The 27,535-nt window shown below is 42.6% G+C and overlaps 1 protein-coding gene across 3 annotated transcripts in view; it reads right to left on the reverse strand.

Annotated features, from left to right (window-relative positions):
* OSBPL5 (oxysterol binding protein like 5) overlaps positions 1–27,535 on the reverse strand; it is a 145,093-nt gene that overhangs the window by 106,954 nt on the left and 10,604 nt on the right. Inside the window, exon 1 of one of the 3 annotated variants that reach the window (XM_069803671.1) lies at positions 6,774–6,795. The exons of the other annotated variants lie outside the window; for them this stretch is intronic. The gene's annotated coding sequence lies outside the window, so the exon portion shown is untranslated. Of the gene's footprint in view, positions 1–6,773; positions 6,796–27,535 lie in introns of those variants that run through there. 3 annotated transcript variants of the gene reach the window in all.

The following is a 27,535-nucleotide window of genomic DNA, read 5'->3' on the forward strand; positions in this document are numbered from 1 at the left end:
CAGAAGGCTGGTGGGTAAATGTCTGTGGTGGAAGGTTTCAGACAGTGAGATTTAGGAGCACATTTATGAAAGCTGGCTGGGAATATACTCACTTTGGTCCCTTCTTTATGAACCAGTAATCATCTCCTCCACATGATGGCTCAGAAAAGCCTGCCAGTCCCTGGTCTCAACTGCCCCATAGCAGCAATCCTCCCTCCTACCCAACTGACTGCAGAGATAGTAAGAGTGGGCCCGGTGCACCCTCCCTGGCTTTCGGCCATCCACTGGAGCCCCCATCCAAAGCATCCCAAGGTGGGACTGTGAACCCAGGACACAGGCTTTGCTCCTGGGATGCAGGCTTCGTCACACAGCAGCACAGCTTCGACAGAGAGCTGCTCCCAAGAGGGGTAATGTCTGCTCCTCACTGGGAGGGAAGGCAGCTCCAAGCTCTTGCATCTTCGCTGAGAGGCACAGTGAGCTGATTAAGGGAGTTCAACCATCCCAAAATAAATAGATGGTTTTGTAGGACCTTTTTTTATGTGCATGGGTACCAGTTCAGACAAAGAGACAAGAGCAAATGGCCATGTAAAGGGAGGTCAATGGAGGGGCAGCTGGCCCTCATATCAGCTGAGTGTGATATGAACCTACATCCCAAGTCTTGGTGCTATTTGGCATCTCTCCACAACAGATGGGATAGAAATATAATACAATTTTATTTCTTTGCCTACAAGTAACAACTCTCTGCCACTTATCCATCAGTGCAATACACCTATGTCTCCTCCTTCAGATACAGAAAAGACAGATTCCACTGGCACCTCAGCTTACAGACATATACAAGTGGTTAGGACTTTCAATAATTAGTTTTAAATAAACTGCAAATTTGAAAGAGAAACAGACCTCACACTTCTCTGAATATAGCTAACAGTCTTCCTTAGTTATTTAAGAGTGTCGGTCATATTCCTCAGTTTGAGGAAAAAAGAATGGGCCATTTTTGTTATATCAGTGGTGAAAAGCACCTAGCAACTTGGACATCCAAAGTGGAGAGAATGTAAGAGATCCTAATTTCGAAGAGCTCAGCAGCCACATTTTGCAAGCCGAGATCTTCTCCAGCACATCCAAGTAACATATCAGAGATTTAAGATAACCTGAAATCAGGACTGACATTTGGAAAATCTTGACCACTCCACATCTGTGAATCCTTTTTGGCTCATGCCCAGAAATCACTTTGCACATTGGATTTCACGGAAGAATGTACTTCACTCAGTGGAAGAAAGCCACATATTTGCGGTCTGTATTTCAAGACAGTATTCCTGATGTAGCTGTAATCAAACTGAAACCAAGAAGAGAGGACACTGAAGGCTTGGGTCTGAGGAGAACAATCATGACTCTGCATTTAAATCTGATGAAAAGGAGACAGGGAAATGCAGAAATAAATCTTGAGGCTAATAGTTCAAAACAAAATGTCCTCAGCTGAAAATAAATAGATGTCATTGTCTAAAATGTCTAAGGATAAAGTTTTATTTCACTTAACAGAAGAATACAGTCTCCAAAAATGTCTCTGAATTAAAAGCAAAAAGAATTAACAAAGTATAAGAATAATGTGACAGAATGTCTAACTTTGAGAAACAAAACACCAAAAAAACCTATTACATAAGTGCTAGCATAAAACGATCCAGAGAAGCATCTTTCTCTGAAGTACTCATTGCAATGTTTCAGAAATTACATTAACTCAATTTATACCACCTTTCAATGGCAGCAATTCAGCAAAATATTCAAGCACGTGCTTAAATATTCCAGTTCAGCAAAACACAAGTATCTAAGCACACAAAGCACCAGCAGGATATAGGCTAATCAAGCCTATGTAGACTAAGATGTACATCAGTGGTTTGCAGAGCAGGACTACTTGCTTGAGTCTGGGTGTAAAACTGTCATCAACAATACCCTTCAGCATGTAAAGGCCTATAAATTACCTGAGTTCTGGGATATTATTATTAGGCGCCTCTTTCAGCCTTGAAACTTTCTCACCTTCAATAAATGTTTCTGAAACCTCCCAAATACTGAATATTTTCAGTCTTCCCATCTAGTCTGGGAAGATGGGCTTCAACTGGATCTCAAATGTAGTCTGGGGCTCTTGTATTCAGTGTATTCTGTGTTATGAGGTATAACACTGCATTGGACAGGAAACTTTGTGACTTGAAACTCGATTTTATTTTCTTTCAGTTCATATGCCCAAGTCAGAATGCCTACCTTTCTTCCTGGTACCTCCTGCCAAATTTTACAAACACAAGTATATAACCAAAAGGAACTCCAGTAACCTCTGCTGCGCTAATAAACATCAAAGCTAACAACCTCTCAGCTAACACCACACTTACCTTGGTGTTGGCATTATTCAAATAATGGAATGATCTCTAAAAGCAAAGGGGACTTCAGGAAAGTTATCAGGAATTGCCTCTTCATGCAACTTTCCGCAGGTGATTAGAGAGAATCATGAAAGGATCTGGCCTAAAACTTTCCAAAGTCAGTGGGAGTCTTCCCGTTTACCTTACTGGATCTTAGATTAAAAGGTAGAAGAGTATACAGCCAAATCACATCATACTGGGGAAAAAAACCCAAAACAAACAAAAAAAAGGAGTTTTGTCAGTGGCTTCAGCAGATGAAAGACCAAGCTACAGGTGAACACAAACAAGGTGGAGATGCAGACTGGGGAGTAAAGATGATACTGCAGACGTAATTCCAGAATGTGATGCCCAGATGTCCATGTCTAACTCCACATCTGCTCACCTGAACAAAACCCGCCTGGTTTTCAAAGGCAGCCACAGATTTTACCAACTCCAGCAGCTATCGCAAGAGTCGGCACTTCTGAAAGCCAACAGTTTTTATACAAGTGCCTAGAGGACCTCTCAGCTCCAAGGCACCCAGCTCTGAACATCCTAAATTTCTTTTTTCCTATTGAAAAGTTCAGAGACCAGTGTTACATAATAATAATAATAAATACATTTATAAAATAATAAAGTGTTATATTGTATCATTTACTTTGTTGTGAAAACTTGCCATTTAATTTTCAATTTTAAGGGATTCACTATATTTCCTCAAGTCTGTGTTCTTGGGGACATGTGAATACAAATCATATCAGCTTTTATTTAAGCAAATACAGGCTTCTAGCTCTCATGATAACAAAAACATGAAAAGTGAAGACATTTATAAAAAGCCCAACAACAAATTAAGAGAGCTGATTGTTAAAACAGCTCAGGTGCTGAGGAAGCCTAGAGCACACTTTTTCACTAGCATTGGCAATTCAGTATTTACTATCCTGCTTGGACTTGCAAAAAATGCAACCAAAATGTTGCAATTTGAAATCAGAGTAAAGGCAAAAAAAAATTGCCCTGTGTGCTGAAACGTCATTTACCTGCCTGCCAATTGCCTGATTTGGGTACCATTTTAAAGACTCCATGTTACAACAGATGAGATGGAAAGAAATTTAGTTCCATACAAAACTCGTTGGCTTCAGCTACTTCTAGAAATTGAGAGCACTAGGTTAGCGTTTGCATTTCTGCATACCTCCAGGGGATGAAAACAAGCTGATAACATTATAATGGCACAGAGAAATCAATGTGAAAAGCCATAAGCTGTCCTCACAGTGTGAAAATGAGCTGTGAGCCTGTCCACACAAAGTTCAATCCCATCACAGTCAAAAGATAGATGGTCTTATGAGATGGAACTGGCTAAACACAGGAGAGAAGTAAGTCATACCTAGATGAGCTGTCTTGAATGTGGAAAGAGCAGCACTTAATTTTTCTTTAAATGTGACCGCTTACATTTAGAGCAATGAAGTGACTTTTATGAACATTTTAAGTACTACATATCTGTATTAAAGTATTCTTTGTCTTGCCAGAAGAAAACTATGGGGTGTAATTCTCGTTTACAGCAGCAACTGTTTTCCACTGATCTGTCAGGGTAAAAAGACATAAATGTAATTTTCCAAATCTGAAGATCCCTTTGCCTTGCCAGAGCAACAAAAACCATCCCAAGTGTGCGATGTTTGTCTGGGTTTTTTTTTTTCTCCTTTTAAAGAGAATTGAAACAACGTGAAAATAAAATGTGACAAACAGGGGAAAGAAACATAGCTAGCCCCTTGATATTCTTTACAGCAGAAATTAATCTAAAAGCTGTTTCAAGTAAGTAACAAAAACCATATCCATTAAAACCTACGTAGATCTAATCGCAAGAGAAACACAAACAGAAACTGGGGAGGTTCTCGCAGTGGAGTCTTTTCAGGATCTATCTGAAATTTCAATGATCACAGGAGGACTTCTGGTACAAATAGGAAAAAGGAATAGTAACAAATCAGGACTAGATGACATTCACTTGAGAATTTTAAGAACACTCATAGTTGAGATAGCTGGATTACTGGAAAGTGAAAAACAAAGCCTTTAGAAAAGATTTTGGGAGGATCTGGGGAACTACAGGCCTATATGACTAATGTTTGTGTCTGGCAACTTTGTGAAGCCTATAATAAAGCACAACAGATACCTACATAAATACATGTACTTACTAGTCTGGAAAACGCCTGACTTAGGGGGACAAAAGAAAGGTCTGTAAAAGTATGACCAGCATCAATGTGGATAACAACTGACTGCTTGCTGTCTTTTCCAAGGCAGGACCTTGAGTCTACAAAGCAAAGCTGACAGCATCTCTGTTCTTCACACAAGTAGGATCACCCTGTGAAAGGACACTGTGGGTGCAAGAAGTTTACATTGGCTCAGGAGGAGACTGAACCAGGAAATTGAGTTTTGTTGTTAAACAGAACAATGGATCTGGAAACTGCTCTCTGGGTTTCCTTACTCAATCAGGGCTTTAAATTTGATCATCTTGCAGCTGGGCAGGTGAAGCTGTTCAGCAGCTACTGCAACATATAGACCATGCTAATGATGTCTCCTGTAGCAAAGTAAAAGGAGTCCTACAATGAAGCTTCTACATAATACTGCATTCATTTTTACCTTCAATTTAGATCTCTTCCTCACGTTTATGAATACAGAGTCGAGATGTACGCAGACATCCAAGTTGTAATCTTCCCATATGTTGCATTAGGGAACCAGCTGATGTTCACTCTGCAGTAGCTACCTGTAAGATGAGCAAACAGCACAACAGGAACAGCAGCTGCTGCAGAATTATTGCTCATCTCCTAGTTTATCCCATTTCCACTACGAGGAAATCACAGCTTTGTCCAGTGTCATTTGAAAGCTGCAGCAGGCACTTGCCATAATGCTGGTTGCATTTCCCCAGCTTCATTGCAGGCTCCTTGCTGGTCTAGAAGCAGAAAGTTCATTAAACATGACTTGTAGGTCTAATAGTTAGAGGACAACAGGAAACGTCTGCATTAGCTCAGTCTAGAAGGTGGCTGCACTTAATTGCTTCTTTCAAGGACCTGTTCCTTTGTGAAGAATGGTAGAGAATTGCTGATCATCATTACCAATTTGCAGAGACACTTAAAACATCAATCTCCTTACACAGCATTTGCTGAAATTATCACCATTTACACTGTCTGATGAGCTTTTGCTCCTCTTTGCAATTTGGAAGAAGGCCACCCCATTAATAGATTCCTAGACAGTTTTAAGTAGGAAGGCATTAGTGTGTCCCTGCTAGTAATAACAATATTGTGGCATAAGTACCAATGAGCCTGCTGAAAGGCAATCACAGAAGTGTCTATAAGCTTCCTGTGCACCAGGACTTGTGCAAAATTAAATTCCAGTCACAGAAATTAAAATCAGGACTGGTTTGTTAGCTTAATGAATGGCTGAGATCTTACAGAACAGTTCTAATTTTAATGAACCAAGGATAGAAATGCCAGCAAAGTAGGTATTTGACCCTAAAATAGAAAAAGGATGGTTCTCTGGTCCCTGCTGAATTAGGCTGGGGATGGAGCTAATGGCATAAAGATGACACACTTTGGTCCAGATTTATGCAATCTTATTACCAATACCGCTGCAAAGAATTACCCTTGAGAGATGCTTGGAGACCAGCAACGGCCCTGTACCCTTCATACCTCACTGAAGAGCCTGAAGTTTAAGGGGAGGACTCTGGGCCTCTGTTCCTTTACCCGACCTACCCCAAATCCCCCCTCAAGCATGGCATTTGCTGATAAAGACAAACCAGCCACACTCCCAGCTCCTTTTCACAGCTGTATCCTCAACAACAATCATTTCAGCACAGGAAGAAGCAGCACAGAGCAAGTGGTATCAAACAGAAGGGTGAAATTCTTCAAAGGACAGTTCAGGAGTCATTTCTGCCATTTATCACCGCACTGAAATGCCTCACAGTTCTAAAGGCATCCTTAGCTCCTTTCCATGTCCCACTCACTGATGTTAAGGCCATAAGCAGGAACATCATGATAGAAAAACAAGAAACAAAGGCACAGGACGTAATGGTCCAGCGTGGCTGTTCTCCCAAATCCTGGCATTCTTCAGCACCCTGAAATCATTACTACATTGCTCCTGTGGCAGCAGCTCATTTTGTAGCAGTTTAATTCCACCCAAGACTTACATGCAACATTGGAAATCATTCAAGTAGCTACTACCATCTTCCTCCCACAGATCTGCAGGATGTGAGGCAAGATTCAAAGCATATTTCATTATTTTGTGGCTAAACTTGTGCATTCAAGAAGCCGTGTAAAGAACTGTCACAAGTCCTGGACCAGATTCAAATGTAGACATTTCCAGAGCCAGAGCAGTATTTTGGAAGGAGAGGAAGGTGGGTGCAGCATGCAGTTGGCAGCTGTGGCACAGGGTGCTACTCACCTGGCACAACCATTATACAACCCAGCAGGCTGTCAGGCTCAAATCCCTTTAAAGAAAAAAGTGAAGGAGGCTTGAGTATTGAATAAAGCAACCGATAATAACACAATACCTTTGCCCAGCTTTCGCTTACTCAACTATTAGCTACTTAAAAATCTAAGAAAAAAATACAGTAACCAGACACACCTACAGGTAGACTCCTGGATCTACACATTTACCAAAGAACATAGGCAAAGTGAACTAAATTCAAGCTTGCAGGCTACCTTTTAAAATGTACTTCTAGTCAACTGTGGAGAGCTCTGAATTCCCTTACAGTTTAGATTTTAAACCAAAGACATAAAGGACTTCAAGTAATAAGTAGTTAACTGATAGCCAATTTTAAAATAAAATAATTAACATGCATACAAGACAACAACATTTGTCTTGCAATTAGTTACAAGCCACATTAAGCTTCTCCCCAGCCTGTTCGTTTTCAGCCCCCTCCCTCTTGCTTCTCAACTCTACCCAAACAAGCTAGAAATGGCTCTCTGATTCTTAAAATGCCCCAGCTCCTATCTCCAATCATTCTGCAATTCAAAGCAGTCTAAGAGCTACATAATACAGCCCTCCTGGCTACAGTCCTTACAAAGGTATACACTAATCCAGTTTGCATTAGCAAAATTATCTCTGCTCCGCCCTTTTATGCTATCTTCTGCTCAGGAAACATCTTTCCCTGCCAGGTTAGAATAAAACTCACTGCATCAGCATTTCATTAGGAATATGAAGAAGAGAAGAGATGCATCAGGAGATCAGTATGTAAGTTGAGCAAGGAAACAGGCCTGGGTGGGATGAGGTGATCCAGAGCCTTGAGAAGTAAAAGTAACTCTAGTTTCACATCAAGCCTGGCTGGAGGCTTCTGCTCCCAACTTCTCCCTGGGACTGCTGTCACCTAGGGCCATCACCATGGCAAGTAATGAAGGCATAAAAGAAGAAAAGCCAAGTGCCCAGCACAGCTGTGTCCAGGGATGCTGTGTAGTCTCATGTGCAGCCAATAAGCCTCTGTTATTAGCTATTCTGAATAGCTACCCTAAAAAATGCCTTCTGTAGGCTTTGTTCTGTTTAAAGGCAGAGAGACCTAAATTTGGATCTGTCTGCTAAGCCTCTGAAATTAAGCTCACCAGCAGCAGCAACAACAGAAAGCCAAGTGTGGGAGCCAGCAGAAGAAAAGAAGTGCAGGCTGCACAGTTCCAAGGTGGGTAAGATGTTTGCCTCCCTGCTGGCAGAAGAAATACACTGTTGTTCCAAAAAAAAGGAAAAAAAAAATCCCAAAACAAGACAACAAACAAAACAAACCTGACCCTGCAAGCTTTAGGCACCCTCCTTTTGAGGCTGATAATGCAAAAGCTGGGTTTTTTTAAGGACACCACCAGACTTCGGTGGACAAATCCCAGTGGTACAGGCAGGCTTGCTGAGAAGGCATTTAGGATGGGGAAGGTAACATTTCAAACCTTCATTCCCACAGAACAGGAAATTCCTAGACTTTGTGCTTGCTGGGACACATTCAGCTTTCACTTTGTCATACTCTGAAAATGTCTCAAACTCACTGCTACTGCTATTCTTGCACACCAAATGTGGTCAGCAGGTTTGGGCCCCTTCAGCTTCTTCACAACCCCCTTGAAGTGGGAGGGCACCAAATGGTAGAAGAAATTATTAATCTCCTTCAATCTGCTGGCAATGCTCTTCATAGTGCAGCAGCCCAGCATGTAGTTTGCCTTGTTCACAATGTTGGCTCATCTTTAACATTGTGTCCGCAGTGACTCTGGTCCTTCTTGGTAGGGCTGCACATGAACCAGCCCATTCCCAGCCTCGCTAATGCTACTGTCCAGTTCAGCATATGACAAATACTGAGATTTATCCAAAAACTATATCCATTTAATCCCTTTAAGGTTGGTGATGCTGCCTCTTGTAACACAATTGTAGCAGACTTATGTGAAGTAGGAATAACATGAGCCGTGCCAACTGCTTTGCAGAAGTGGTCAGAAGATGCAGAAGGTTGCAGGACCTGGACCAAAGCAAGGACTTACTCAAGGCTCAGGCCAAGTTTTAATTCAAAGGAGTATACATTTGACTAAAGTTTGTCATGCAAACTTCTTACGTGGGATTCCTAATTTCTGTTTAAAAGAAACCTTTTGTGTCCACTGATGGGTAAAGTTGGCTGTAGTCCCGAAAATAGTAGCAAAAACCATTCTGCACTGAAAAAGCACTGCAAGTATTTCGCAGAGGCAACAAAAATGAGAAAACTTTGATAATTACTGTTCTGCTGAGGAAAATAACATTTTCTAGCCATTATAATTGGGTTTTTTTGCAGGCACAAACCTTTGCCATTTCAAAACAAGACAGCTGGTGTGCATTGACCATTACTTATTATATTGCATGTGAATGTTTTCCTGTCACCTTGTTCTGTCCCTTCTTGATATCATAAGGTAAGCCCATACATTCCTAGGACAGTGAATACTCGTCTATAATAAACTAGGTCTGCGTAATATCTAGCACAACGGAGCTTTGATCCCAGATCAGAAGCTCTAGGTATTACCATACCAGTAAATAATAATATTCAACCAGGATAATAACAGAAGCCTACATAAGCAAGCCCTAGCAAATAGTTGCAGCGGGCAATTGCTTGGCAGAAAAACAAGCACACAAAAATGAAACATAAAACCAAAAGGATCAGACTGAAATTGCAAACTTCCTCTCGAATATTCTATTAGAACCGACAAAAGACTCAAAACTCTGAACAGAGTCTCTTTGTAAATCGTATTTCCTAATATCATCTTCTAATAGCTGATTAAGCCCTCCAGCCCAGCAAGCCATGGCAGACCGCTATCTGATCTCTGCTCACAGAGATATTCAGACTGTTCTCTCGAGTACGTAGGCTGCCTCACTGGATAAACCAGAGCATAAATCACTGAAAATAACTGAGCACCACATTCCCTGTCACTTGGCTTTTCAGTTATAATTGTATAAAACCACACAGGACAGCAAAATATTTTCAGAGGTAGGAGGCATTTAACCATTGCAGAACAAGCAAAGTCAAAGGCCAGAAAACCAGCACCTTGCTGCAGAGCAGCATTGCTAAATCAGCAGGCCAGACTTCCCCCAAACAGCAACAAGGAAAATGCTGATTTTTGACAGTGTTTCTGAATTACAGCACTTGCTCCCACAATTATGCACAAATCCAGTCATTCCTGCATCATCTCTAAGTAATACAGGCAAGTTAAAATGCATTAGTAACTTTCAGATATTTGCCTAAAACTGGGTGATCCCCAAGGCCCCCTGATCTCAGCAGGGCTTTTGCTTTCAATTCAGTGAGAAGATTCAAGTGGTTTAGTAAGGCTTTGGAGCTATGGGCTCCTCTTTGGCCAACATAAACAAGGCAGATGGGATGAGCTGCCACTCCAGACATACTCCTAGCTGAATCATTTTGTAGACTTAATTATGCTTGCTGGGACAAAACCATCTGACCTTGTCTCCTTCGTCTGTAGTAGGAGTTCTGCTACTGATTTTCAGAGGAGGAATCACAGCATCTTATTTCACATACCCAGAAGTTCACGTTAAATAGCTAAATCTACAGGAGATAACCTGAAGCCATCTACCTCAGCAAAACCCTCTCGTAAGAATCCTGAAGTCCATGAGCAGAAAGGGTCCTTTCCGTGTTCATTAAGGACAACACTGGTATTACTGATACTAAAGTTACTCCTTTACTAAGATGCTTCACCCAAGAAGAGGCTGATTTTAAGCCAGACAACCTCATTTATCTGCTGCTTCACTTCTACTGAGGAGTTTCCAGATGCTTTTTTAAAGTACCATACATGAAGTGCTTGCTTATCTGGAAACACTGTTTCTTGGAAACCAGTCCCACCTGGTTCTTGGGCTCTCAGTGTGCAAACACTCATATTCTCACAGTCTAATGAGGAACACTTTCTGATTCCTCCTACCAGCCCTCCGAAGCCTTCACTTTCTCTCCTTACACTTCACCATCAAGGGTACATCACAGTATGACCTTAATCTGCATGCACTGCAATGTTTATCAGTAGGGCCTTTTCTTGCAGCTGGTACCAAAGGAAAAATCAAACAGGATTCTTCCTTCCAATTAATTCTGCTGCTGAATTGGCTAGAAGAGTCAATACTGAGCAGCACAACACTTCCCCACCACTACAGAATAGATCAACACAAATGCCAGGGCTTGACTATGCAATATACTCACATCAGCAAACACTTGTTCACGTAAGTGGGCCCCTGATTTCAGTGAATCACTTCTGCAAATACATGCACTTCAGTATGAGTGAGCAGTGCAACAGGAAGACTAAAAAAGCAAGAGACAAGGGTATAAGCAATTTAAATCACTAAGTCTACACTGATGGTACCTCACATTTCTCCACACAGAGCCTTTCTCCTCCCATCTCCTAACTTACTGTTTACCCCAAATCTTAAAGAACTGCCAAAGTCAGCTCTGAAGAAGACACAGTGACCTGACCACTACTCTCACAAATGGAAAGAAACTCAGCTTCAATTCTGCCAGCTGCTGCTCCAATGAGAAAAGGAAATACCACACCTGATCCAATTTCTTAGAGCAGCACAATAAGACACAGTAGTCTGTGAGCTAGATGGCTAAGTGTTCAACAAAATGAAGAGTAGCAAGAGAGAGATATTTTGGTCTGGAACCATATGGATGGCTTAGAATTAATATGCTGGCTGGCACCTATTAACTATGATCAAAGGTGTATCTTAAAACTCACCATAGCAATACCATGATCCAACCACTTGCTGCCTATTTCTGAGAATAACAGAGGAGTAAAAGAAATGAAGCTAAGTCACTACTAAATGCATTTAAACATTTCTGCTCCACAAATCATATCTCTTTTAACAGAGCTGGTGCAGATACAACAAAGGGATGCGGGGAAGAACACGGTTCACTCGGAAATTTGCCAGCTTGTATCTATACTCTGGATCCACCTTGAGATTGGATTGAGCTGCAAAGGAAGGGGGAGATGACAGAGGAGAGGCCAAGGCAGCAATGCTATCTCACACTTCCTATTAGCTCACAGGTGTAGGGATGGACGACCTTTCAGCTCGTATAGCCAACAGGCTCAGCAGTGCAGCTTTCAGATTTCCGAGGTCCCCATTAATCACTTCCCCCAGAGCTCCATGGCCAACAGCTTCATATTTCATGACCTTAAGGGAGAGGGAATTCAATTTTTATGATATATCTTCACATGGTACCTTTCCCCGTTGACACAACAGTATACACCTTGGCAGTTAACTGATAAACCCTACCACTGCCACAGATTCATCTCAGCCTTGAGAAGCAGATTGGGTCAGCTGAGAGACGTACCTCTGGACTCCTGGGCTCCTAGCGGTAGTGCCCACACTCAGTATTGACCTCAAGTCACCAGTGTGTCTGGGGAAACGTCTGACAGCTTCCCTTTATTTTGTTTAAACTCCTACATCTGCTAAAACAGTGCTTTGTTTCCCAAGCTCTTCCATCCCCAAAGCTTAGGAGACACTGTCTTTATTGCCAGTGCCTGGATGGGAGCCCTGACACCAGGTTAGGGTTGCATTGTGATCTCTCTGCTCAGCACCACTCATATCACCCTGAGGAGGCTTAAAACCTAGTGCTGTCAAAAACACAAAAGGAGAGGAGCTTTTGTTCCATAGTAGTTACAGTTTGGAGATTGTGTGTGTGTGTGTGGAGGGGTCCAGAGAAAACAGAAACGCACACACATAACAAAAGAGCTTCCTTTTATAATGCAGATTGAGGAAAAGTAGATTTACTTTCCAGCAAGTCCCAGAGATACAGAACAAAGGAGGGTGAATTCACAAAACTACAGGAGCCCCATCCCATACCTACCTTGGAGCTGTTTGTAGGTAGGTATGCTGGCAAAATTCAGACTGATTTTCTACATTTTAATTCTCAAGAGTAAGCCAAGATCTCCAAGGATCCTGCTGCCAATTCAGGCACCTGAATAACACATGGAAGTATTTATTACCAAGCAAGTCTGCCTAGGACACAGGCCGTGTTCATATTCCAAAGCTGGCACCAATGATGGGAAAAAGCAACACCACTTTCAACCTTTAGCTACAGAGGTATCGCTTTCTAGCACCTATTTGTACTTGACATGAAATCAGCCTTGGGATCCATGTTTAAAAAGGTTTCTAACAGTGTCTGACTGAGTAGCAACAGCCAGACTGTAGAAAATAGATTTGTTTCTTAATTCAACTTGTGCCTCACAGAGGATAGGGCATTTAGCCAGATGGAACAAAGCCTGCGGTACATTTTCCTCGGAGTTGTGCAAGGATAAGTCAACAAGCAACAGCTTAGACTACACCAGCGTGTTCCAGCCCAGCAGGAACAACTTTCTACTTGCTAACCACCAAAATAATAATAATAATAATAATAATAATAATAAAAAAAAGCCCAACCAAAAACACACACCCCCCCCCACCTCATTTAAAAGAAAAAAAACAAAGAGCATATTAAAGAAAAAAGGATCAGTGTTTCCTCACAGCAACCTATTACTTGCAACATTGTTCACATAATACATAGAGTGCTGAAGAGGATCTCCATCATTACCCCTCAGGAGTTCTGTGACAAGCCTTGCCACTTTATTAACTGTAAATCTGCTCATAAGATTCAGCTACAGGATGCTCTGAGATTATCAGTCAGTGTTCCTGGTCGTCCCAGTGAAATTTAAAACAGGTTCACCCGACATTATGAAAATAAGGAAACTTAAGCCGCTGGTAAACCATAACCTTTTCAGATGACAGCTGCAAGCTGCTTCTGGTCCATATAACATTTTACACCAATAAGGACTTAATTGGCAGAGAGCTGCAGCACAAAGATGATTTTGGGATTGAAGTCAGCTCCACTGTTCCACTAACACCTATGCACCTCACTGCAACCAAGAGGACCTTATCCCACAGGTCCCATGAAATACAGGACACTAACACCCTTCCCCACGTCTTGGAGGTCTGACTGTGCAGCTTCTGTGTAACCAGAAAGGGCAATAATCTAAGAGCAGATGGAGAGAAGCACTTGCAGAGGGCGTCCCTGCAAAAGAAAGCCCTGGGATGGGATGATGAGCCACTGAGCTCTGGCCCTCTTTCAGAGTCTGTTAAAGGCTTTAGTGGTGTTCAGAGCTGACTCAAACACTGGCATGGTTAGATTTTTAAAACTTCCTGGCTTTAGAAAGGTATGAGCAAATGGTTCACATGGCAAACAATCCCCTATCCAAGGCCAAGCACAAAACACGATATAAATGCTAAGGCATTAGCAACGACAGTGAAGCAGTGATTGCACACTTGCTGCTGGTATTCTTCCCCCAAAACAGAAGCTTAACACTCCAGTTACCATTTTCTCTTTTGGGCTGGTAGGCGATTTTTGCTCACACCTTAAAATGTCTTGACTCTCTCCTACAGACTGATATATGGGAGCGGAATTTCTGGCCCTACAGCTGAATCACACAGGGCTTTGCAAAGGCACCAGTGATGTGACAGTGTTGGGGCAGTGGGGCAAGTATCAGGACTGAGCCCCCAAATGCGAATTCTTACGGGTATAGTTCTGGGTTTTCATATGTCCCAGAAAACCAGGGCCTAATTTCACTGGCACAGCCTCTGACACTATGTTATGATGCATAAGAAAATAGTATGGAATGAATAACTTGGTCAAATTCAACTCTGATCAAGCTAATGAGATTCTTAGTAGACTTTTCAAGCATAACACGTGACACAGCCAATCAACTACAACCTATATTAACATGGGGGGGGAAATCCCCTTTTCTTCCCCTAAAGTTATGCTTGGATGTGGGGCTTTTACTTATTTAATATCTTCCCAGAAATACACTCTTTCCTTCACGTCTCATCCTGGAAACAAGAGCTGCTGGGTGTCTTTCAACTTACTGGAAAGGGATGCTGGCATATGAAAAGGGGACTCGCATGACATTTCTGAGAAGGGCACTGCAAACTTAGAAGAAGCTACTCTTGTGTGCCTTTCAGTGCTGGGTAGCCTGCCATTACCAGTGACACATCCGCTTCCCTCTACCACTCAGAGAGTTACACAGTGCTCATGCCCTGCCTCCCAGTAAAAGGGGAAGAAGCATTTATGTTCATACCTTAAAAAAAAAGTGGAGGGTGGAGTTGGTTGGGTTTGTACACCTCCTTCCACAGAAGGAACTTATGCACATGCAGCTAACCCAGTAGAGTAGAATGGTGAGATAAGAACAAAACCAAAAAACTAAACCCTCATCAACCCACCCTTTCTTACCTCAAATTAACTGATATAGGAAAGATTCCCAATCTAAAAAGAAAAAAGTATATTTAGAGATTAAATTTACAAATGAAAGTCTGTTCTCCATCTACTCTGCTGCCAAGATAATTTTCAGTATTCTGTGCTTCTTCTGTGATATTTGTTAGTAATAATTACACTGAAACAACACAAGAGTACTGTCTCCTATAAGTTTAGGTGTTAGCTACAATAAAAAGCACAAATACTGAACTCCAGTTTTGAGAAGGTTAAAAGCCCTCCAGTTTGCCCTGGAGCACAGAAGACCCATGAGAACAAAACTGAGCTCTGACATTGCTCAGAACTCAACACCACCAGTGACCACATTAAAAATATGTCCCACTCTGCTGGGGCCAAACTTAGGAGCAATGTGATAATCCACAATACTTCAAGGCTATTAATCTTCCACCACACTTGTGAAAGGCCCTCAGACAACCCGTCTCCTCCAGGCTCCCACACAGCACAGGGACCAATGACTTTAACACCAGGCTGATTTCTCCAACACTGTTGATGGGCTGATGTCTTTCGCAAACACAAAGATCCAAACTCATGAACTGTAATTACCAAGACTGCAGATGAATCCAGATTAGGGAATCAAGTTACAGGACAGGTTTTACTCTGGCCTATCTCTTCTGGTTATCATAAGTACAACTTATTTTCATCTGAAGGTAATCCAGTTTGCATACGCCAGGACTGCTCTACAACACGAAATAGAGCACAGGAAGAGATTACTCCACAAGCGGAGACTGTATCTGCAAAGCACAATCCTTATCTGAACAAAAATGCTACTGGACACACCCTGAATCTCCTCCCACTGCACCCCGCACAGCACAGCCATCAACCTCAAAACCAGACGAGACCTTAAGTATGGACTACACTTCAGTACGTGCTACAATTCTGGTGATACACACATGCATGTAAAAAGAGAGACTTGTTTTTTCTTTCTTTTCTGAGACTTTTAACTCACACACAACCTCATCTAATCAAGACTCAGAAAATCACCACAGCTGAGATCTTGAGGGGGATCACAGCTCGCTCTTATTAACACCACATACCATATTTTCGCACAGGATCCATACACGCCTTATTCATGCAGGTAAGCTAGAGGGAGAGCACCTATTCTCACAATCCAGTCACTGAAAATGCAAAAGTGGCAGCCTGGGCCACAACTCAAGCCATTAAAAAGGGAAATTTAGGTTTTGGGTTTCAGACATAACTGCTCAGTAGTGGTTCTCCTAGACCCTACATACACAGCATCGCAGTGGGCAGAGAGGGGAGAGCATTGTAACACTCTTATGAGGAGTTCCAAGAGCTGTCTCTTGGTTGCCTGCCTTGACTGCAACTCAACTGCACCTGCATGTCTTTGGTCAGCAAGCAACTAGGAAGGAGCCTTTCTTCCTAGCTGAGCTTCTCAGTGTGAACTTCCCAGACTCCTTTCCAATTATACTGTATGACACAAAGCAAAAAAGAAAAAATTCCAAACATCACGCATGGAAAAAGAGGACAAAAGCCTATTTTGGGTGACAAAGGCCTGACATTTCAAAGGGATGGATCTGTGGTCTTTGTAAGGAGTCAGCCTTGCAATCTGCAGCCCACATTACAGGGCTCCGAAGCTATTCACGCTGATTTGCCAATGCCGGTATTGTGTTTGCATGCTTGGCACTTCTGGGCTATTCCAGGATTTCCCCCATTGCTGACTGGACACATTCTTCACCATGCTAAGAAGGGGGTGACCCATTGCCTCAGGCCAGGGGGGAAATGCAGATAATTGCTTTTGAGAAGCACAACCACCATATTTCTGGCTCATGGGGAAACAGCTCGACCCTGCTCTCCCACCCAGTAGACCACAGCAGCTATACTAGCTCAATGCAGCTGCGCACTGCCTTGTATTTATAAGGAATTTGACATTTATGTTGCGATTTAGTAAAACATAGAGCTCAATCTGTTCAAGAACCTGCTTTATCTGATTTGCATTGCCCTTCTGCCCAGTTGGCTTTGGTACACACCACCCAGCACTGGTGTGAGTGCCTGTGTTCAGCAGCAGCAAAGGGAGCCCCAAGCCTCATCCCCAAAACTGCCCAGGCTCATCCCCTCTCAGGGACACTCACAGAGACTTCAGAGCAATGGCAGCTTTTCTGTTCACAACAGTTCACAGGCCCCAAACCTCAAAACCCTAACAACAATGCTACCTTCCAAAATATAACTTTAATAGACTTTCTCCCCCTCAGATTTATTCTGCATTTACGCAACTACAGGGCGTGTCTGTACGCACAGCTCTCCAGCGCTGGCAGATCCCTGTGCAAGTGAGACACTCTGGAAAAGCCTGGTTTCAATTATGTGTGAGCAGTGGGGTACTGCCACTTGAAAAATCTTACTGTTTGACAACAGCATTTTACCCCGACCAAACACCTGAATGCCCTTCAGGTTTTCCAGTGCATTTGGTACATATTAAGCAAGCTTACAGTGCCTCAGTGACAGAAGGGGGTATCATCCCAAACATGCAAGGAAAAACAAGCCCGAGACTGAGAGACAAATAAAAGTTACTTACGGATAGGTTAGAAAAGAGTCAAGTGGTAGTGACTTTCCCTGGATGGATAAGCAATAAGGAAAGAAGCTGCTGGGAGCCATTTCCCACAACAAATTAACTTGGAAGGACTAATTTATCAGGCTGCGCTGGAGAGTGCAGGGAAGAGCGGAGGAGAGAGGAGGCTGGCAGCCAGAGCACCCACGCTGCAAAGGGCGGGTGACCCTGGGGCTGGTGGAGGCACCCGCCAGCGGGGCTGCCTGGAACACAGCAATCCTGTTTTGCAAAGGAAATCAGGGCCTCAGTATTTGCTTTCACACTGCACTACAAGTACTGATGGTGCTTAGCTCCAGCAACACTTTATATTTGAAGGACCAATCTATCCAACTTGTTCTTTACAATGAACAAACTCTTAATACTTGGAGATAACTATCTTTAAGGCCATCAATTCCCTTCTATACACACACATTCCAGGAGGGGCAAGTGTAAACTACATGATGGCATCTTATATGCTGAGGTCTCATTCCTTCAAGCACACCAATGTAAGTGGATAATGAAGTCAATGAGATTCCATATCCAGGACGTTACACGCTCATCTGTACAGGCAAGTGAACACAGAAATCTCTGCATGAAAAACAGTACCATTTATACAAAATTAAAGAAAAAAAGCTATATACAGAAAGTACTGTATTTATACTCTGCTATGGATATTAAAATTCACAGTACTAGTTCATATTAAAATCACAGAATGTTTTGGGTTGGAAGGGATCTTAAAGATCATCTAGTTCCAACCCCCCTGCCATGGGCAGGGACACCTTCCAGTAGACCAGGTTGCTCAAAGCCCTGTCCAACGTGGCCTTGAACACTGCCACGGACAGGGCATCCACAACCTCTCTGGGCAACCTGTTCCCATGCCTCACCACCCTCACAGTGAAGAGCTTCTCCTTACATCTAATCTAAACCTACCCTCTTTCAGTTTATAACCATTATCCCTTGTCCTATCACTACATGCCCTTGTAAAAAGTCCCTCCCCATCTTTCCTGTAGGCCCCCTTTAGGTACCAGAAGGCTGCTATAAGGTTTTTCCCAGGGCCTTCTCTTCTCCAGGCTGAACAACCCCAACTCTCTCAGCCTGTCTATGTAGGAGAGGTGCTCCAGCCCCCTGATCATCTTCATGGCCCTCCTCTGGACTCGCTCCAACAGGTCCATGTCCTTCTTATGTTGGGGGCCCCAGAGCTGAAGGCAGTACTCCAGGCAGGGTCTCACAAGAGCCGAGTAGAGGTAGACAGACACCTCCCTTGACCTGCTGGTCACACTTCTCTAGATGCAGCCCAGGATACAGTTGGCTTTCTGGGCTGCAAATGCACGTTACTGCGTCACGTTGAGCCCCTTGTCAACGAACACCCCCAAGTCCTTCTCCTCAGGGCTGCTCTCAATCCAGTCATCGCCCAGCCTGTATTTGTGCTTGGGATTGCCCCGACCCTTGTGCAACACCTTGCACTTGGCCCTGTTGAACTTCATGAGGTTTGCATGGGCCCACCTCTCAAGCCTGTCAAGGTCCCTCTGGATGGCATCCCTTCTTCCCTCCAGCATGCCAAGTGCACCACGCAGTTTAGTGCTGTCGGCAAACTTTGAGGGTACACTCAATCCCACTGTCCATCTCACTGACAAAGATGTTAAACATGGCTGGTGCCAATACCAACCCCTGAGGAACGCCACTCATCACCACTCTCCACTTGGACACTGAGCTGTTGACCACAACTCTTTGAGTGCAACCATCCAGCCAATTCCTTATCCATCAAGTGGAAAATGCATGTGTTCACATATCAGCAAGGCCAACATAATGAGATAAAGGGGCATCTCCTTGGTTAGCATGACAGACCACATGTCCTACAAATGGCAGTCTATCATGGAATTTATAGCATTATTTTTCAGAGACTAAAATGAAATGTCAGTTTCTGGATAGCCTATATAATATATCTACCAATAACAGGGCAAGGGGGGCAGAGGGACATGGACAGACACATATAACCCAAATATGAAGTGAACTGAAAATGATTTCACAGATATTGAACAAAATGTCTATGAGATGGTGTCTGGCTAGATAGACAGAAGGCAGAGACAGAGAGGAAAATGACCTTGTTCTGAACAATAGAGTGATTCATATGGATGAACCAGATACCCCAAATTAGCAGCTAGTAGGAGAACTGTATTGCAAATGCAGCTCAACCTCCAACGTATCAAGTGCTGACTCAATCCTATTTGCAAAATGAGAAAACATGAACAAAATAAAGTTAGTCACCTTTCTGAACTTGACCATTTTCCACCTGATAAAAATGTAGCAGCATACTGAGCAGGAGCTCCAGGTGGTATAAGTCAGTACAGCTCTGTTGTCACCACAGATGGCAAAGGATAATGTATTTTGCAGTAGTTGCTCTCCCACAAAATCAAATACATGCATTGCTTGATCTCCTCTGGCAGCCCGCGTGTGTACACATGCACATGGGCATACCCACACTAAGACAAGTTTCACAAACTCACTGTGTTACACCTCAGTGTGCTGCCAAACACTTCATATGAGGGGGTCTTAGCTCTACTCTGCCATGGCCCTTTTCTGGGCATCAAGGGGAAAAGATGATATGGGTGACAGAGTTAGAAAAGCTCTGCTTCAATTTATGCAATAAAGATGTTTTCTTCCAAGGAGCTTTAATCTGCAAGACTGTAACTTTCACTCTCCAAATAGAGCTCAAATTCCTGACCTTGGCACAGCATCACAGAGGACTTGTTTTCACTCACATGGATTAACTGTCACTGAACAACTCATCCAAGATAATTGGCACAACCACTCCTCTTCTTCAAAGCTAGCATTTCCTCACCTATTTTCCCTTCTTCCTCCAATGAGTATGTAATGTACAATAGTGAGTACATAATGTATAACAGGGACTTTAATTACCACCACATCAATTGGCAAGACTGTTATCCTGAATAAAGTCTTCCAATCATATTAAGTGAACGAAAGCACAGCATAGTGCTGTATAAGACACCTGCAAGCACGCTCCAAGTACCAGACACAGTTATGCACATTGCTATGTACTCTGCCTGGCTCCTGAGAAAGGAGATGCAGCAGCCCAGGAGGACCACCTGGCACACGTGGCTACCTTGCTACCAGACTACAAGTAAGTGCGCTGGTACTGACCACTTCCTATGGACAAACCTATATGCATGCTCTTATCTGCATGTACCCACACAGTTTACATGCCAACAGAGAGGCCTATGACCCACCCATAGTGTTATCTTGGAGCTAAGTCCAATATATTTTGTTCTCCTATGAGCATATGGCTTCCTCTGGCACTAAAGCTACTATTCATGAGCTTGAAAGGTTTCAGGAGTGTGAAAGAGGATACTAAAGAGATGTTGGCTCTATTCTGTGTTTCAACTAGGGCTGCTATGATTTGCCATTTCATGATCAATTTCACAGTATTTTTTTTCCTTTTAAACCTTAGGGGATTGCTTTGAAAAAATGTGTGTGTGTTTGCTAGTAAAACCTAAAAAAAAACCTTTTCTGGTTGGAGAGAAAAGCTTGGAAGTATACATGGAACATACGCTAGAATTTTAAAAATTTAACAGTAAAGAGGGCTCCTTAACCTCCCTCCTTAAAGTTTCTATTTTTAAGCTGAGCTTCACAATTTCTAACAACTTCAGGATCTCTGAGACTGACAATATTTTCCTGAATATTTAATATTATCCCTAACAAATGTATGAGCAAAGTACTTTTTGAGAAGCACTGTCCCAGCTATTTTGACTATACCTGCATACGAGAGCTTTAATTTTGAATATCTAATCATACGCAATCTGTCTCTCCAGCCTTGAAGTGGTCTCTGTCTCATTTAAATTTGGAAAAAAAATGGAAGAATGGCTAGAAGCTTTGAAATAGGCCAGTTTTGCTCACTCTCCTACGAGCAATTTTCAAAGGGCTGCAGAGTTCAATGCCCCACCTAACTGCACACAGGCTTTCCCCTCTCTCTCCTCTTGCCTTACATCCAGCAATCAGGTGGCCTCCAGGGATATCCCTTGGTTTATGCAACAGAAAGTTCAGCCAGCTTTCCCTCAGATCAGCTCAAGTAGTCATTGGGTTTTATACATGGGACACAGTGGGCTTACACAGCCAGGTGTGCAGAGGAGCCTAATCACTCTGGCTTAGGGGGAACATCAAATCACCTCCAGAAGAGTTAGGAACCCAGTGCCCACACCCTTTCAAGGGATTTACACAGCTCAGGAAGCCTCCCTTAGTAAATTCCAGCCCAGATCAATTAAAAAGGCATATGACAGAAAGAAGTTAAATGCTGCTATTGTAAAGCATCTTCTTAATTTCAAGCACACCTCTGAAGCAAGTAGTAGCAATTAAAACACCAGCCTCTGTAATTACAGCACAGGAGCCTGCCTCTGCCCTCACAGCTAGCTGTAACTGCTCTCACTTCTGGAGAGCTCTTCAGCAGCCACGCTCATCCATATTGACGCTCCAGGTCTCCATGCAGCTTATGGCTGTCCTCCACCACCGGCTCTCTGGGACCTGTTTGAGCAGCAGCTTGCTGTGATCAAGGATAAGGGCTTGGGACACTACTGCAATATCAGTATCTCAACAGCAGCATAACTTGCCAAGCATCTTGTTTCAGATGAACTAAGGCAGCTGTAAGAGGAAGGGAAGGAGCTGGGGGAAATACTAGTCATGACACAATGAAATCTTCCCTGACTTCATCCACCAAAGACAAAATGGTAACATGGCCTGATCAGGGCCCACAATCATTTAGGTGCCAACCTGATTTATCTACAGTGATTTCTGCTCCTACACCAGCTGTTCAAGTCTCTGCTGGGCAACTTGAGTGGGAATTTTACGCAGTGGGCCATTTCAACCATAGTATATTACTAGCTTCTCACAAATATTCCTCTCCGCGTAGGGGAGGAACGCTCATCCATCAAACACCTTGGTGCCTTCTCTGCTTGCCACGTGCTGCAATTATTTGCTTTGGCACAGCAGATCTCTGGACAGCAAGCAGGCACACTGTTATTTTCCCCAGTGACAGCATCAAAAAAGGAAAGGACATAAATTATAGCAGTCTTGGGGCCACCTTCACTTATCCTGCAAGGAACAGGATTTTTTTGTGTGTCTAAGTGCTATTTCTTTTTGACAAAAGATGTTTTATCACTGCTCCCAGCTTTCCTTGCCCCAAGAAGGGACAGTGCTGAATACATACCCAGCCAGGGCTCCCCAGTGTGCAGATAAAGCTTCATGGAAGAAAACCTTTTCAGCACAAGATACCTCAGCTCTGCACGCCCTGGGGGAGACAGGGGAAGGTTCTCTGCCCTGATTTTACATGCATTTTGCATCATTTTACACTTCTAGAGCAGCTGCTGTCTTGCATACAGGAAAATTCATAAAAAACTAGTAAAGGGCATGTCCTGCTTGTACGTACAAACATGGCAGGTCCCTGACTTTCTACAGGTCCACTGCTTCACACTGTCAGTCCATGAAATGTGCACGGCTCAGAAAACGAGACCACAGTGAAAGCCCAAATGTGTACGAAGATAATGCCTTTACATATTCAAGCCATGAGTACAACAAATGGGCTTGATTTACTTCTTGCTCCCATCATTTGTGTCCCCCTGCCCCCAATGACTTCAGTGGGATCTAGATCAAAATCAAAAAATCCATTTCAAGCTAAAGAGAGATTGGAAACAATTTGTCACTTTCTTTGACAGTATTTAGACCACCTTTCCTGGGAAGGACTGCACCAAAGGAAGGAAAGTAACAGGTGTCTACCCGAGTGGGGTGTCTGAAACAGCAGGAAGATAGTTGTGGAAATAAAGCAAAGGCACTGGACTACCGCAAGTCTAATTGAACCTTGATTTAACTGGGGCTGCAATTTTTAATCTGGATTTTATTACTACTACTAAGGGAAGCTGCTGAAGCATTCCTTATGTTTCCTTAACATCATTTTATCCAGCAGTCCCTGGAATGTATTCAATGTCAATTGGTATCTTTTCCCTGGGACAGACATCTACACCGGCAGCTTCTAGCACTGACACAACGCATCAACTCACATAAAGGAGAAATCACCATTAGCTAAAAATATCTAAATGAAAACAAAAAAGTGTTTCAAATGCCATGGTTTTAGCCCACCTTCCTTTCCTTGGCTCCATCTTTCTTTTCAGTGACCACTGAGATAGCCTCTGATATTTGCATAACTAACTGATTTATTATTAGTTTTTAAATAGAAGTGGGAGACATTTCCTTGAATTATATTTACAAAAAAAACATAACCTGATAAATGTTTTTTTTGTTAACAATCCATCCAAAGTCTATGAAGAACTAGTAAAAACACCAAGAAAAGGCCCAGAAAATCACCTGTGATTGAAAACAGTGACAGGCCATGACGTACTCTTTTCCCCACTTTCCAGAAGCTGCTCATTAAGTCCAATTTTAAGCTGTGGTGGAGACAAGCCACAGAAATTCCCAGGATGAGATAACACTGGTATCTGATTAATGAGAAATGTAACATCAATCAGACAGACTTGTAAGAAAAATATCACCGTCATGTGTACACAGGCGCCAGCATTACACAATGTGTTTGCCCTAGAGCATCCTACCCACCTGCTCCCTTCCTACTCAGCTCGGACCTTTGTGAAATTAGGCCCATTTCTCCAGTCTCATTCAAAGTTTCCACTTTTATCTCTAAACCTGCCTAAAGACAGTGTGGGCTAACCAAAGTAATTTAGGAGTGGAAATGACTGTATTTTGAGAGACATACTTGAGATAACAGGAAGACCAGCACACAAACCCAAACACAGCAACATCCAATGCTTTCACAAGGGAAGCCTTCTGCATCCTTTCTTGCAGTAGAAATGATCTTTGGAAAAAATGACCTCCAGATGTAAGTCATCCTAAGAAAAAGGTTCTTTAAAGGTAAAGCTCAAGATTTTTGTACTTCATGTGCTAAATGTAAACCCTTAGGGGTTTCCTAATAAGTCTGTTTAGGTACTCTGCACGCATTTGCTGGGTGAAGAGCAGCAACATGTTTGTTTGGTAGAAAGCAAGTACAGAAACACACTGTGTTATTCTGCACAAGCATGATAACCTTTTAAAACATTTAAATATAAAAGGCTAGAAAAGCAGGCATGAATGTGACTCCCCATATCCCTTGGGATGGCAGGAAGCTGGGAATGCTCCCTCAGCCCTCACACAGCCAGCAGCTCACTCCAGCTCCAGCACATTTCAGCTTTTTATAATGCAGAAGCCACTGCCAGGACTAATACATGCAGAGTCCCAACACATACAATGCTCTGTAAAGAAGTAAAACCCACTGAGTTGCCCAAGAGTGCTTTGGCTGAAGTAATTCAAACAGCAAAACAGCACTTTTTGAAATAAATCAACTTCAAGTGGATCTGGCTTGTTTCCAACACCAATTAATAGTAATATTGAATTCTTGGGCAGCTAAATATGCAGCTTCTACCCACTGGACTTTCATGCAATGACACTGTAAAACGCTAAAAAAAACCTGACTCACTTAGCCAGAGACTACATATGCTGTTTCCCAATACAGACCATTCAACACTCCCTTTTTTGAAAGTATTTACATTCAAATTCTTTTTGAGGGTAGTTTAGCAGTAAGAACTGCAGCACAATTCCTCTGTCCACCGTAGCCATATAATTGTTATAATTCGGCTTTCTAGGCCGAATGCATTCTTAGATATCTACAGAGACAGTCTAAGGAGGGGTACACTTTTTCCTCCCCTGGAAGACACTTCTGTTCATTTCCTTTAACAAAAATACACCAGTTGTGCTGTCTCTGTGCAAAATAACAAACTACCCTAATTCACAGCACTGACACTCATGAACCTGCCACAAGTGCCTGCTCCCCCACAAACAGCAATCCTGCAAAGAACCAGCACCTTTCCCTTCAAGCGCCCACACACCCACACATGCTCTCTATCATGGCCAGAGTTACAGCATCTCCAACTTGACTGCCAATACTCACCTGCTGCCCAACTACTACTGTTATATTTAAGCCACAGCCTTGCCTCCAACAGTATGATTTCTCTGTGAGTAAGGGCCATTTGGGGTTACAAGAAAAACAGCACTGCAGTTTCAAGCTGTGGCATCTCAGAGACAAAAATCAATAGGGAAGTTCGGAGGCAAAGGAAAAAAGAAAGGATGCCATGCTGTATTTCACTGAATATGTACTTTGGACATAACAGAGGATTCTTCATAGGTAACATGGAAAACTATTGCTAAAAATTAGGAATATATAAGATCTTGTGAACCTGAGAGCAGAGAGATGATTCTAGCAGCCTTTTAAATCAACTTACTGTCTCACTTTCCAAGCACCAACTTCTGATCATTTCTTTTCGCTACTGTATTCAGTGTTCAAGGCACACTTTTTCCTTGCATCTTCCCTATACCCTACTTCAGGAAAGGACAAATCACTGGAACAGGGGCCAGTGGCATACCAAGGATGCTTGGGAAAGCTGCTCTAACTTTTATTTTTATACATTTGTACCAGCTGGTAATTCATCTTTTACAAAGCTGTGGATGGCTGAAATTTCATTGCAAGGAAACCATGCTCTGTTTAATAATAAGAACAATCAAATGCCATGATTTGTAGAAAGTAACTTTTTTCCTTGACCTTTTTATTACTAACAAAATGTCAGCAGATTATTAAAGTGCAGAGAGCACAATCTATGATAAATAACCTTGTGTTGCCACATACCAGACCAAAACACCTCCTTCTCTCTGTCCAGACATGTACCTTAGTTTTCCAAAACGGCTCTGATTTATAAAGAATTATAGATAACAGAGTCTGAATGCCAAGTGCAATACCATGGGTGAACAGGGCTTGCTCAATTCCTGGAAGCATAAACAAAGGGGGGAAAGGAACAAAAAACCAAGAGCCGGAATGCAGCCTTACTTCTGTATGTGGCAGCTGCAGGATCACTGCTGGCATAACACATGCAATCTTTATCTTTACCTGAAATACAGCATCATGAAAAATTGGAAGGGACTCAGCAAAAAACCACAAGGCTGTCTCCAGGTCTTAAATCAACTGCAATGAGACATTTAAGGTGTTCAACCTACTTAACTAATCAAAGACACTTAAAGCATCACCTGATCATATACTGCAATTACTTAGAGGGAAAAGATGTCAGAAAGCTGGACAAATGAAGCTAGAAAAAAGCCAGATTAGAGAGAAAGTACACATCTTTTATTGCAAAGATAATTACCCTTTGCACACATTGCTGAAGAGCACAAAAGAATCACCAACAAAAATTAAAATGCACTGCATGCCTAAGCTACATACTGTAATTCAACCAGAAGTTACTAGACATGAGGTAAGAATCCCCGGCTAAAATCCTGTGGCTTGCAGATGCAAAGTCAAATGAGATCAGTAGGACTGATACTTCTGTCTTTAAAATCCAGGATGCAAAGAAAAGCTGAATTGTCCAAAAAGCAAACTCCAGCCTTCCTACCTGAGCCCACTCACTCACCAGATAAACACCAGATCACCATGCCAAGTGCTGCAGAGTCTTTCTCCAGGCTGCCCGAGTGCCGTACCACACCACACTATAAGCAAGCAGCAGGGCAGCCTGCAATGGGCAGCTTGTGTTGCTTGTTAAATATTTCTAGCCCCTAAATACTGCATTTATTCTCCACTTGATTCTTCTAAGGTCCATTTCCAAATCAGCCCAAAGAAAAAAACTGCTTTACTGACTTCAGTAAAATAAACCTTTTTATTATTTCATATGCTGTTTTATTTTCTGGTACTCAAAACTAAATGGTATGGATATATACAGTACTGGGAGTCTCATCTGTAGCTCATCTAAGATAGACTCACTGAGCCAATGGCTAGGAGCACAGTAGGATTGCCCATTA

The sequence above is a fragment of the Haliaeetus albicilla genome, chromosome 16 (assembly GCF_947461875.1).
Source record: "Haliaeetus albicilla chromosome 16, bHalAlb1.1, whole genome shotgun sequence".
Taxonomy (NCBI): domain Eukaryota; kingdom Metazoa; phylum Chordata; class Aves; order Accipitriformes; family Accipitridae; genus Haliaeetus; species Haliaeetus albicilla.